This window comes from Bidens hawaiensis, unplaced genomic scaffold, assembly GCF_021521415.1.
Source record: "Bidens hawaiensis isolate Kalapana, Puna unplaced genomic scaffold, B.hawaiensis_p1.1 tig00007241_1, whole genome shotgun sequence".
Classification (NCBI taxonomy): Eukaryota; Viridiplantae; Streptophyta; class Magnoliopsida; order Asterales; family Asteraceae; genus Bidens; species Bidens hawaiensis.
The window spans coordinates 811,299-823,864 of NW_027491498.1; the positions used below are offsets into that span (position 1 = coordinate 811,299).

Sequence of the window (12,566 nt, forward strand, 5' to 3'; positions counted from 1 at the left end):
ATGGCTAAGGTTGAGAATGAAGATTGTGAGAAGATTACCGGAGAAGAGACAGCTACGGGTAAGGAAAAAGCTTTCATGGCAGATAACAAGGATCAACTCTCCGAGGTAAGTTCTAAACATATTTGTACTAGATGTGAGAATTTGTCTGAGCAACTTGCTACCATAACTGATCAGTATGTTCGTTTAGATGCTGAATTTAAAACTCTTAAAGAAGATCATCACTTTATGAAAGCAAGAGAAAACAGTTACAAAGTTAAAATAAAAGCGTGTGAAAAAGATGTTAAAAGCTTAAAAACAAAACTTGCTGAAAAAATTGAAGTAATTGATCTAAGTTATGAGGTTTTAGAAGAAAAGACTAAACTGATTGCTGAACGAGAAAAGCAGATTGCTGACCACCAGGTGAAAGTGGTGGACCTGAACCAAAAACTTGAACAGTTCAGAAATTCCTCAGCTATTCTTGATCACCTTGTTAGTGATCAAGGTACCTCTACAAAGAGGGGAGGAATTGGTTATCACGAGGTTCCACCACCTTATAACCACAATTACACTTTTAACCCTAGTGTTCAGAAATCTGTTGATTTTGAAGTTCCTCAGACAGTTCCAATCAAGGTTACGAGTAAAGAACCAAGTGTTAGTAGTGGCGAAACGAGCTCGCCTGTTTCAAGTGTGAAAATTTCTGTTACGAGTCCAGTCTCATCAGATTCGGATAAGTTGTCCGAATCGGGTAAGACAAAAGAGAAGGTAGTGTTACCCACTGGTGGAGAAAAGGATAAAACTTATAAAAAGAGTACTCCACTCAACCCGTACGTCCCACCTTATGTGAGACGAACGGCCGGTAACACAGCCTCTACATCCAAAACAACCTTTGAAAAGAAAATGGAGCATAGGTGTTGTTTTAGGTGTAATAAGTTAGGACATCTTGTTGCAGATTGCCCTCTGACACCGAAATTCAGAGGTGTGAGGCCTATTAAAACTGAGCATAAGACTAATGGAAATTTTAATACTGCTAAAAATGAAAACCCTTCAAATTTCCGAAATGTAACTAATTCAGGTTTTCACAGAAACAAACCTCAGTTTAACAAGGCTAATAACCAAACCACAAGAAATAATACTTTCAATATACATAGGTTTGGAAGGCCTCACACTCAATTTCCAAGGAGATTTCCTAATAGGACTGACAGAAATTATCCAGATGCTAACTTTGGAAAGCAGAAGTACGGGATGTATAGATCCAAGACCAATTGGTCTTGGGTCCTTAGATTCTAATCCTTTGCTTTATTGTGCAGGAACAGTTGAACAGGGCTGCCCACAGTCTTTGGATTGTAGATAGCGGCTGTTCACGGCACATGACGGGTAACAAATACTTGTTGCACGACTTAAAACCTGTTCAAGGAGCGAGAGTTAGCTTTGCTGGTGAAAGTGGAGGAAGAATTACTGGAAAAGGAACGGTGTCTAATGGGAAAATAACTCTTGAGAATGTGAACTTTGTAGAAGAGTTGAAGCACAATCTGCTGAGTGTGTCACAGATTTGTGATAAGGAGTATGCTGTTCATTTCACGAAGAATGAGGCGATCGTGTTGAAGCCTGGTTTTCAGATACCAGTCGAGTGGATAGTGATGAAAGCTCCACGTGATACAAATACTTATGTGATGGATATGAGGTCTACTGAAATGGCCACGGGAGAATCATGTTTAATGACGAAAGCAAGCGAATCGGAATCCGAACTGTGGCACAGGAGGATGGGGCACATTCATCTTCGGAAGATGAACCACATTGTCAGGAATGGACTTGTGATGGGCGTTCCCTTGAAAAGTTTTAACTTTGAAGACAAATGTATTGCATGCAAGAAGGGAAAGCAACACAAGAAATCCCATCTCACCAAGAAGGTCAACTCAATTGCCAGTACTCTAGAACTGCTTCACATGGATATCTTCGGTCCCGTGAATGTAAAAAGTCTAGGAGGTACTTCTTACTGCTTGGTGATCACTGATGACTACTCGCGATATTCGTGGGTATATTTTCTGAAATCGAAAGATGAGACGGCTCAAATGGTGAAGAATTTGATTATCAAAGTTGAGAACGTCATGAGTAAAACAGTTAAGTTCATCAGAAGTGACAATGGAACGGAGTTCAAAAATTTTGAAATGGAGATCTTCTGTCTTCAGAAAGGAATTGAACACCAATACAGCGCTCCGTATACTCCGCAACAGAATGGAGTGGCTGAAAGGAAGAACCGAACTTTAATTGAAGGAGCCAGAACTATGCTGGCAGATTCGAAGCTTCCTGTGATGTTCTGGGCTGAAGCAGTTGCTACAGCCTGCTATGTTCTGAATAGAGTGTTAACCGTTAAGAGACTTGGTAAAACGTGTTACGAGCTAATGCATGGGAGGAAGCCCAACTTGAGTGGTCTTGAACCATTCGGGTCCCCTTGTTCGATCTTGAAGACAAATTCTAAATTTGGAGAAGTAGCCGATGAAGGAATATTAGTCGGTTATGTTGTTGGTACTCCCAACAGACGTGTCTTCAATACTTCGACGTGCAAGGTGGAGGTGGTGTGTAACACCGACATCACAAGTTACCAATCGCCAAAACCTAGCAATGGACCCGCTGAGCTTTTCGACTATGTTAAGCTTTTTAAGTCGTTTAACGTACCGGATTTGGAAATTTCTGAAGAAGAAGAAAGAGCTGCGATGAAGATGATACTCGATGAGGAAGAAAATCTATTGCAAAGACAGCTGATTGATAAATGTCAACCTTCCTCATCAAACACTATCGGTACCCCTGCTGCCTCAACTGAAGAAGAATTTACCAATCCTTTTCACTCTCAGCCAGAAACAACCATTGACGAGATCTCTTCTAATTTGGAAGATAATTTGCATGTCGGTTCTGTTCCGACCACGAGATTTCATAAAGATCACCCTTTGGATAATGTGATTGGTGATGTGTCCTCAGGTGTACAAACGAGAAGTAGCTTGAATGAACACACCTGTGTTTATACAAGCATTAAGGAGACAGGAATAATCAATGAATGCCTGTACACCTGCTTTATAAGCCAGATTGAACCGAAGAATTATCAAATGGCTTTAAAGGACAGCTCGTGGGTCGAAGCCATGCAAGAAGAGTTGGCTCAATTCGAGAAGATGGAAGTTTGGACTTTGGTTGAAAAACCAAAGAATGTGCATGCGATAGGCACAAAATGGGTGTTCAAGTGCAAGAGAGATGATAAGGGGATTATTATAAGAAACAAGGTGAGGCTAGTCGTTAAAGGTTTTAATCAACAAGAGGGGATTGATTATAACGAAGTGTTCGCTCCTGTCGCAAGGTTGGAAGCTATAAGATTGTTTTTAGCGTTTGCTGCTTATGAAAAGATGAAGGTGTTTCAGCTAGATGTGAAGAGTGCGTTTTTGAATGGGAAAGTTGATGAGGTTGTGTATGTTGAGCAACCTCCGGGTTTTCCTGACCCAGACTTTCCAGATCACGTGTACAGGTTGAGCAAGGCGTTGTATGGATTACATCAGGCACCTCGTGCCTGGTATGCAACTTTATCGGATTACTTGCTCGAGAATGGTTTTGAAAGAGGGAAAATTGATAGCACGTTGTTCTTCAAAAGAGATGGAAGCGACTTCCTGCTGGTACAAGTCTACGTGGATGACATTATATTTGCTGCGTCAAAAGTCTCCATGTGTCAGGAGTTTGAAGCCGTCATGAAGAAAAGGTTTGAAATGAGTGCTATGGGTGAACTAACTTTCTTTCTAGGATTGCAGGTTGATCAGAGGAAGGACGGGATGTTCATTCATCAGACGAAGTATGTTCATGATGTGCTCAAGCGCTTCAAGATGGAGGACAGTTCTCCATATGATACTCCAATCTGCGTCAATCACAAATTGGGTGCTGAAGTAGACGGCGATGCAGATGTGGACCCAACTCAATATCGGGCAATAATAGGTTCTTTAATGTACTTAACTGCATCTAGGCCTGATATAATGTTTGCTATTTGTCTTTGTGCACGTTTTCAGGAAAATCCAAAAGAATCTCATTTGAAAGGTGCAAAGAGGATACTGCGGTATCTCAAGGGCAAGCCGAAGCTAGGGTTGTGGTACCCGAGAGGAGGAGACTTGGAGCTGGTCGCTTACACAGATTCTGATTATGGAGGGTGCAATCAGAGTCGGAAGTCAACAACTGGAGGATGTCAGTTTCTTGGTGGCAGATTGGTGTCGTGGCAATGCAAGAAGCAGACTTCAGTCGCAATTTCAACCTGTGAGGCAGAATACATGGCAGCATCCAACTGCTGCTCTCAGGTTCTTTGGATTCAACAACAGTTGCGCGACTATGGTCTGAATTTCCTACTTACTCCTATTTGCATTGATAACACAGCTGCTATCTCAGTAACTAACAATCCCGTGAAACATAGTAAAACTAAACACATTGACATACGTCATCATTTCATACGGGATTGTGCTGAGAAGAAACTGATAATTCTTGAAAAGGTGGATACGCTTGATAATTTCGCTGATTTATATACTAAAGCGTTTGACAAATCCAGATTTCAAAACCTTATTGAACTGAATGGGATGATCAATCCCGAGTAACCATGCTTTTCTTGTAATATTCGAAAAAAAAAAAAAATACGTCACTAATCGCTTAAAAATATGTCGGTTACATCAGTTTGAAGGACTTGTCTTCGGGTATGTTTTGGTCCTCATTTTCTACTTGTAGATTTTGAGGATAGCCATTAACCAGATTACTGATAGTGACCGGGGCGGTTTATGATGAGTTTTTCTTTCTTTCGCTTAAAATTAGTCGATCATACTTAGTTAGAAGGACACATACTAGTATGTGGTCGGTCCAGCTGATCCATTGGATCTTCGGGATAGCCGTTTACCTGAAGACTTTGTTTTGGTCGGGGCGATTAATGTTAAAATTTTGAAAGAAAGAGGGAAATGAAATTATTTTTCAAGTCTGTTACTTCGTAAGAAGTTCGTTAGCTATGTTTAAACGGAAAATTGATCCAACCTTGGAAAATGATAGAGATACTAATTCTGTGTGCTTAACTAGTGAAGTTATTAGGCTTAAAAGGCTTTAGGACAGTCATTGTATGTCATGGTAACTTTTTATGGTGCGTAAAAGTAGACGTGATACAAACTAAATCTACTTGATTTTACGTGGAAACTCCTTAAGAGTTTTGCATGTCTTCATATATATCTTTCCGAACGATAGGCAGAAAAGCGATTACCCAGTCATACACGAGCCCATGTGTGTTCTGATTCCCGTGAAGATAGCGTCTCAAGATACTGCAGTGATCCAGATACGGGACTTGCAGTTAATTTCTACTTTGAAGTCTATGTTTATTAAAAAAAAAATATATATATTTGGAGTTATTGAAACATATTAGAGGTGACAATATCAAGACTTCACAATCATTGAGTAAGAGAGAAGAACGGGAAGTAGATCAAGAATATTTACAACTTAATCAGACACTATGGGTCGAAGTCAATTCGGGGTGACTTGGGGAAAGCCAAATACGCTTTGAGGATAGATAGGAGGCATCAATATTTCTGAGTTGTTGCCCACTTAAATTTTGAGACTTAATCGAAACTAACTCGTATCACTGAAACGATGAAAACCACTTTAAGTTGTACCTGCTTACAACCTGTCTCTTTATGTCATAATACAGCTAAACACGGATCTATGTGACAGTCACATACTTAGTATGATTCCTGTTCGGTTCTTTTCTAAAACGTAGCAGTCCCTATCGAGACTGAAATTTGATCCCTTAAACTTTAAATTTTTTTAAGTTTTTGTGCTTAGATAGTTTTATGATTTTTTAACTGGTTACTTAGAATTGATCATGTCATTTATTTCTTAAAGGGAAGTTTTAAAGAGTTAATTGAAAAATGTTCAAATTATAAGGTTTGATTTTGTAAATATAGGCGATGTTGTTAAACAGGCGAAGTTGTGAATAACTTCGCCTAGGCGAAGTTATCCGTAACTTCGCCTGTATAACCCAGACCCTATATAAGGATGTTCAACAGGTAAACTGTTCATCACTTTTCAAATATCCAGCGAACTTATCCGGCGAACTTACCGATTATCCGGCGAACTTACCAATTCTCCGGCGAACTTGTTGTTTTATTTCGATTCCGAGTTATTTTTCCCAGTTTTCACACCGATTCAAGGTTCGAGATGTCGAATTATCATATATTCCATGTTCATTCATGTTTTCTGGATTCCTTAATCACGAAAACATCTACTGCACGTTGTTCCATAATCCTCACTGTCGCCGATTCAGATTCAGGCGAAGTTAGGGTTTAGGCGAAGTTATCCGTAACTTCGCCTGAAGCTTAAGTTCGCCTGAGGCGAAGTTAACCGTAACTTCGCCTGAAACTTAATCAACTACAGTCATCCCTCCTGGTTGAGCATGGGAAAATTATAGATGCCTTGAAGGAGTTCTTGGCATCTCAGGGGGAGATGAGATGTAAGGGCGACGAGCTCAGGACTAAAAGAAGAAATGACCGAGACGATGATCCCAATGCATCGAAAGATGCAGGTGGTGAGCTGCCAAGAACTTCTCAAGCTCTTGGTACTTCCACAGCTGAGGGGGAGTCCACCGACGCGGCTGGTGGTGATGATGTGGTGTTGGTGGAGGATGACGTGATTGATGCGCTGAAGGAACTTGACGATGATATGTTCAGCGATGATGTGTTGTTTGATGAAGATGTGCTGCCGAGTGATGTGATTGAGAAGATCGGTGAGCAGATTGAGATTGAGAGTGAGATTGAGGAAGGAGAGATAGTAGTAGAAGATGTTGAACACGAGATTCCTGATGTTGAGAAAGCCGACATGGGTACTGAGATGGATGAGACTGAGTGGGAGGAGCAGCCTAGGTGGAAGGAAGGCTGTGCTCATTGGTTTATTAAGACCAAGAAACCTGCTGTTCCAGCCATGTTCAAGAAGAGTTATAACATTAAAGGCTATGCTGAGTCGAAGAAGGGAATTATCTGTTGGATATATGATGAACAGATGAAGTTGTTTGTGGTGAAGCGTTATGATGGTATTCAATACTTCAAAAGAATGTTGAGATCTCTCAATACGTTGCCGGAATGTGAGGTGAAGGATTTGGCCAGGTTGGACCTGATAAATAGAAGTGACAACAACATGGCAAGAGTGATTGAGAAGATCGTGTGGAAAGAAAGCATAAAAGAAAAGAAGTTTGAATTATTAAAGCCACAGAAGGGAAAGCTCGTGGAGGATACAGAAAGGGGAATGAGAGCAGATGGCAAGCCATGGATGGTGATGAAGTACAAACCGATCCGATGCATCAAGGAGGTTCCAATGAAGACTATGCCTCAAGATGTGTTGAAGAATCTAAAATGGTGGTACGTTGATTGCCAGACTGCTGAAGCCGTGATGGAAGATGAAGATGAACAAGAAGTGCTGAGGGTGTATGATCCGATGCATCTTGTTAACTTATCGAAAGCTGATCTGCAAGTGTTGAATGAAAAGAAGATATTCTATATTCCTGCTTGGAAGGATGAAGCAAGGAAATATCAGCGAGTAGTCACGGTATGTGTTAGAGAAGGAGTGCACGCGTGAAGATACAGTATTACGAGACAAGAGCTGAAAGATCAAGATATGAAGCTACTGCCAAGGGGGAGTCTGTTGGTGCATAAATGTCAGTAGTTCATATGTCAAATGTCTGTAATCGAGTCTGTAATATTGTTTATGTATTTGTTTGTATACAACAAAGTTGTTGACAAGTTCGCTTAGGCGAACTTGTTAACCAAGCGAAGTTGTTGACAAGTTCGCCTAGGCGAACTTGTTGAACGAGCGAAGTTATGGACAACTTCGCCTGAGGCGAAGTTGTCGTGTATTTATATAGGTTACGGATTAACCGTTTGTTAGTTAGTTCGAGTAGTTCGAGTTACATGTAATTCAGTGAGTCAAGTGACGTGAGGTCGAGAGTCTGTAAGTATCACGGTTTGAGTTATCAATATAACGTGTGTTTTGTTCGTATCGTGTTCGTGTGTTTATGAGCTTGTGTTCTACGTCCGTAACGATCTACACAGGGATTCCGCACTTGTGTATATCGGGATATCTCGTGTGATCCGTCCTAGGAACCTACAGATGGCGAATTAGATAATAATTTAAAATTCTAATGAAAAATGTGATAAGACAATTAGTGGAAATAACCCCAGGCTGCCGCCCCCAGAACCCCTCTGACAGGGCGCTGCCCCCGGACCCCCGTTCGTTGAGGGTTATAATTAAATTAGAGTTACGATATGGATAGTGATAGAAATTAATATGCGTAATGTTATACAGTTAGCCGTGCACAACTAAAGAAAGTGATAACCATTAATGGTGAGCGTAACAGAGTTCAGGTGAGTTTCTAGCCCCAATTCCTTGTTATGTTTTCGGGGCTGTGTGCGTACTCGATGTGATAGTTAATACACTTACCTTAAAAGGTAAGTGTATGCCATGTATGATTTATGTGATAGATATTATGTTATGAATGTGAATGAAAGCTTATCGGTACGTGAACGATCTTCGGATATTGCACGTATTGACAAGGGAGGTATGTATATGAAAAATGAATGTGTATGATATATATATATATATATATGTATCATATATGAGTATGTATAAATGATTAATGAAAGTATACGTATGTTACGGGTATGTAAAGACAGAATGTACGAAGATGAAGAAGTAAGGGATCAGACCATAATAATATATGAGATAGAGAAGAAATGGATCAGACCCTAATAATATCTGAGATAGAGAATAACAGAGGGATCATACCCTAATAATATCTGAGATAGACAAGAAATGGATCAAACCTATCTGAGATAGACAAGGAAAGATGGACCAGACCCTAATAATATCTGAGATAGAAAGGACAGTAAATATATAGTATGAAAATAATAAAGAATGAACATATGTATGACATTATAATGGAAGTAAATTAGTAAGTAATTATTATGTATCTTCAGATGCATAATTGAAGGTAGGTATATGTATTATATGATCTGTGATTAACTAGAACTCTCTCAGTGTAGTTGACTTTTAGTATGCACGCAGGTGAGTAGGATGAGATAGCTGGCTTGAGCGGGGACACATGGCAGAAGAATAAGAGTCTGACATCTGAAGACTCATGATGTTTTATATTTAATGTTCTACTTTTGATAGACAAGTATGTTTTAAGACATGTTATGAATTATTATGTAATGTTTATGAAAGTTTTTATCTTCCGCGAAGGTTTTAATTAACTCTGATATAAATAGAACTGTGTTTATGAGTAAATCCAATGTCCAATGTATGGCACTGGTAACAGGGCCTTACAAAAAACACCCTACTCTCTATGTTATGACACACAATCATACGCGCTATGATTTCCTGCAAGGACTTGGATAGTTACGTTTCAAACCATAGGATGTACCAGCAGCATATCCATCATGCCCTTATCATTTTTACATATGTATCATTGCCCAAAAACACCCTAGGCTCTAAGTTATGACACGCAATCATATATACTATGATTTCAAGCGAGGAATGGGATAATTACATTTCGAACCATAATTATTTAGTTCGTCAGATTTTCCACATGATTTGTTCTCGTGTATGCGTATAAAAACATAATATATCTTTATAGGAAATAAGACAACCAACAAGCTTTTGCAAACTTAGAAATGGGAACCAAGAATATCGTCATGAATATATGAAAACATAATAAAAAAATTGATAAAGCGAACCTTCAGGTTTGTAATTAACAAAATAATGAAAGGCTTTATTATAAAATATACACAACCAATCTTAAAATTAGAATAAGCATGTGAAACTCATAAAGATTGAAAAGATCAAGATGAAGAAATCCTTGAGGTCAAGAATATAAATTTGAATAAAATTACATGAAAATTTATTGCATTAGATGAGAATATGCAAATAAACGACATGCGTTGAGTTTGCGTAGATATGGTAATCATGAGTTAACAAAATAATATAGAACTGTACATATGGCTTCTATTGAATAGCTATGATCATAAACATTTTCATTCCTCTGGTTTTAAATAAACAACAAATGTTTGTGGTAACCGGTCCAAAAATACGGATACACTGTCTATTAGATAACTATGCACATATCCATGTTCATATGCCCGATTTCTAAGAACGATTACGTCGGTAGATAATCGGTTATAGACCGTTAGATTGAGTAATAAACATAATTGTGATTTTAATATAGACGAGGGTAGATGCACAATGATAGATAAATAGAGTTGAATTATTGGATTAAACATAAGAACTTCAACACCATAAATAATAATAATTATTATTATTATTATTGTATCAGCTAGGTTTATTTATTATGAGAACCATTTCACTCGTTTAACAAAACCAAAAAGATTCATGCACCATCGTATTACGTCCTTCAGTATGACACCGTAGGGATACTTTTCTCATTCCTAAAGAAGTTAGCAGGATCAACTCTAGTCTTCACAGTTACCAGCCTCTTGTAATTCGTCTCTTTGAAATATTTATGCCCATAGACCATTCCTTCAATATAAGCATTCCTTCCATGTTTGTTGATACCAATATCCAAATCACTATAGTTCACAAAATGCTTCTATGGGGTTCTTCGATAAAAATGAAGTCATGTATTCATACATCAACCTTGTGAAATTCAATTATCTATTTGCGGCTTTATTGCCAAGTTCGTCCCAGTTTACTACGTACTGAATCTTCGCTATGTTACTGGATCGATGTGGAAAGGGCTTTGCGGATTCTGATATTTCATTCATTCTTCCACCATATGGGCTGAAATTCAGCATTTGGTTTTCGAGTTCTTTCATCCTTTTAAATATGGACTCAAACCCTTGTTTAGTAATAGGGCTTTGCACATAATCCGATTTGATCTTGAATGGGTTGAGACTTTGAGGTGTACGACTTAAGAGAGCCGTGGCCGGAGTACCAATGGCAAAGCCCGTGTATTAAAGAACCGATTCAATCCAACTCATTTCAGTACAATCTGATTCCAGTAACCCTAACTTAGGAAAATCTTTTTTCAAGAGTGTAACAAGATTCCTCGAGTTTCCTAGGTACAATGTTAAAAACATAGCATGGACTTTCTTTTCACCGTTTGTATCGTTGGTGACATTAAAATTCAGTCGAATGAAATTATTGTTATCTAACTTGTCTGCAACTTGTACCCATCGTTCTGCAATGGTGCTAAGATTTTGTTCCTCAGTTCTTTGGATGGCAAAGACTGTCATGACTTATGGAACACGAACCAATTTAATTTTATAGGCCAGAACCACCCCAAAACTAACACCACCACCACCCGTGATGGCCCAAAACAAATCCTCACCCATACTCTTTCTATTCAAAAGCTTGCCATTCACGTCGATTATTTGATCATCAACAATATTATACACTAATAAACCGTATTTCCTCATCAAGTTATCATAACCACCACCACTAAAATGCCCACCAACGCTAACCGTCGGGCAAACACCCGCTGGAAAGCCATGTTTGTTACTTTTCTCAGCGATTCGGTAGTAGACTTCACCAAGAGTCGCACCGGCTTGGCCCATGCGGTTTCTTGTTCGATGTCCACATTTATTGACCGTAAATTGAACATGTCAACAATAAAGAATGGTTGATTCGTGTTAGTAAGGTAGGAAAGACCTTTGTAATCATGGCCACCACTTCTTGTTTTCATTAGAAAATGATTTTCTTTTCCACACACAACAGCTGCTTGAATGTAGGAAACATGTTCGTCGGTGATGATTACAAAGGGTTTTGATGTCGTAGATTCATTGAACCGAAGATTTCGGATGTAGTTTTGCAAGGCAGTGGGGAAATATGAGTTTCCGGGAGTGTAGACCTCTCCGGTGATCGGGAACGAAGAGTGTGCCCGGTTGTTTAGACATTGAATGAAGCGATCTATAACATAAGTTGCATAGGATTGGGTTAAGAGCAAGACAAGAAAGAGAGTGAAAATGGTTATTTGCATGTTGAAAGAAAATATGTTTGCTATTTTAGCATGGTTTGAGGTTGCTTGGTGCATGCAATTTATAGACGATAATAAAGTTGAAAACTCAAATCATATGGGAACAAATTTATTTTAAAATAATTTAACTATATTTTTAAATGTTTAAACATAAATGAAAATGTTTTAATTACAACAATAACTAACTTCTCTTTTTCAGTTAATACATCAGATAAGCCATTAATTTCCCTTTTTAATTAATATAACTAATAAAACTTAAATAATTATATAGTAAAGATATAAAACCTTTATAGTTATCTTTTAAACTATAATATTTAAAAGATAAAATCGTTTAATTTATTTTTATAATTTTATTATCCTCCCTCTTCATTTTATTCTACATAAAGTCCCAAAACACAATTCATTTATACACTATAATTTCTTTATATCTAAAAACAATTTCGTCCAACTCAATTTATTAACATCCATTAACGCGTAACTTTTTTTTAATAGTCATCAATTCATATTTCTTTCTTAGTTGACATACCTACAAAAATCATTGTGATAAATAATACAAAAAATA

General features: G+C 38.2%; 1 pseudogene; it reads right to left on the reverse strand.

Moving 5' to 3' along the window:
* Nucleotides 1-10,423: 10,423 nt before the first annotated feature.
* LOC143634770 (berberine bridge enzyme-like 8 pseudogene) lies at nt 10,424-12,054 on the reverse strand (annotated as a pseudogene).
* Between the last annotated feature and the right edge of the window lie 512 nt (nt 12,055-12,566).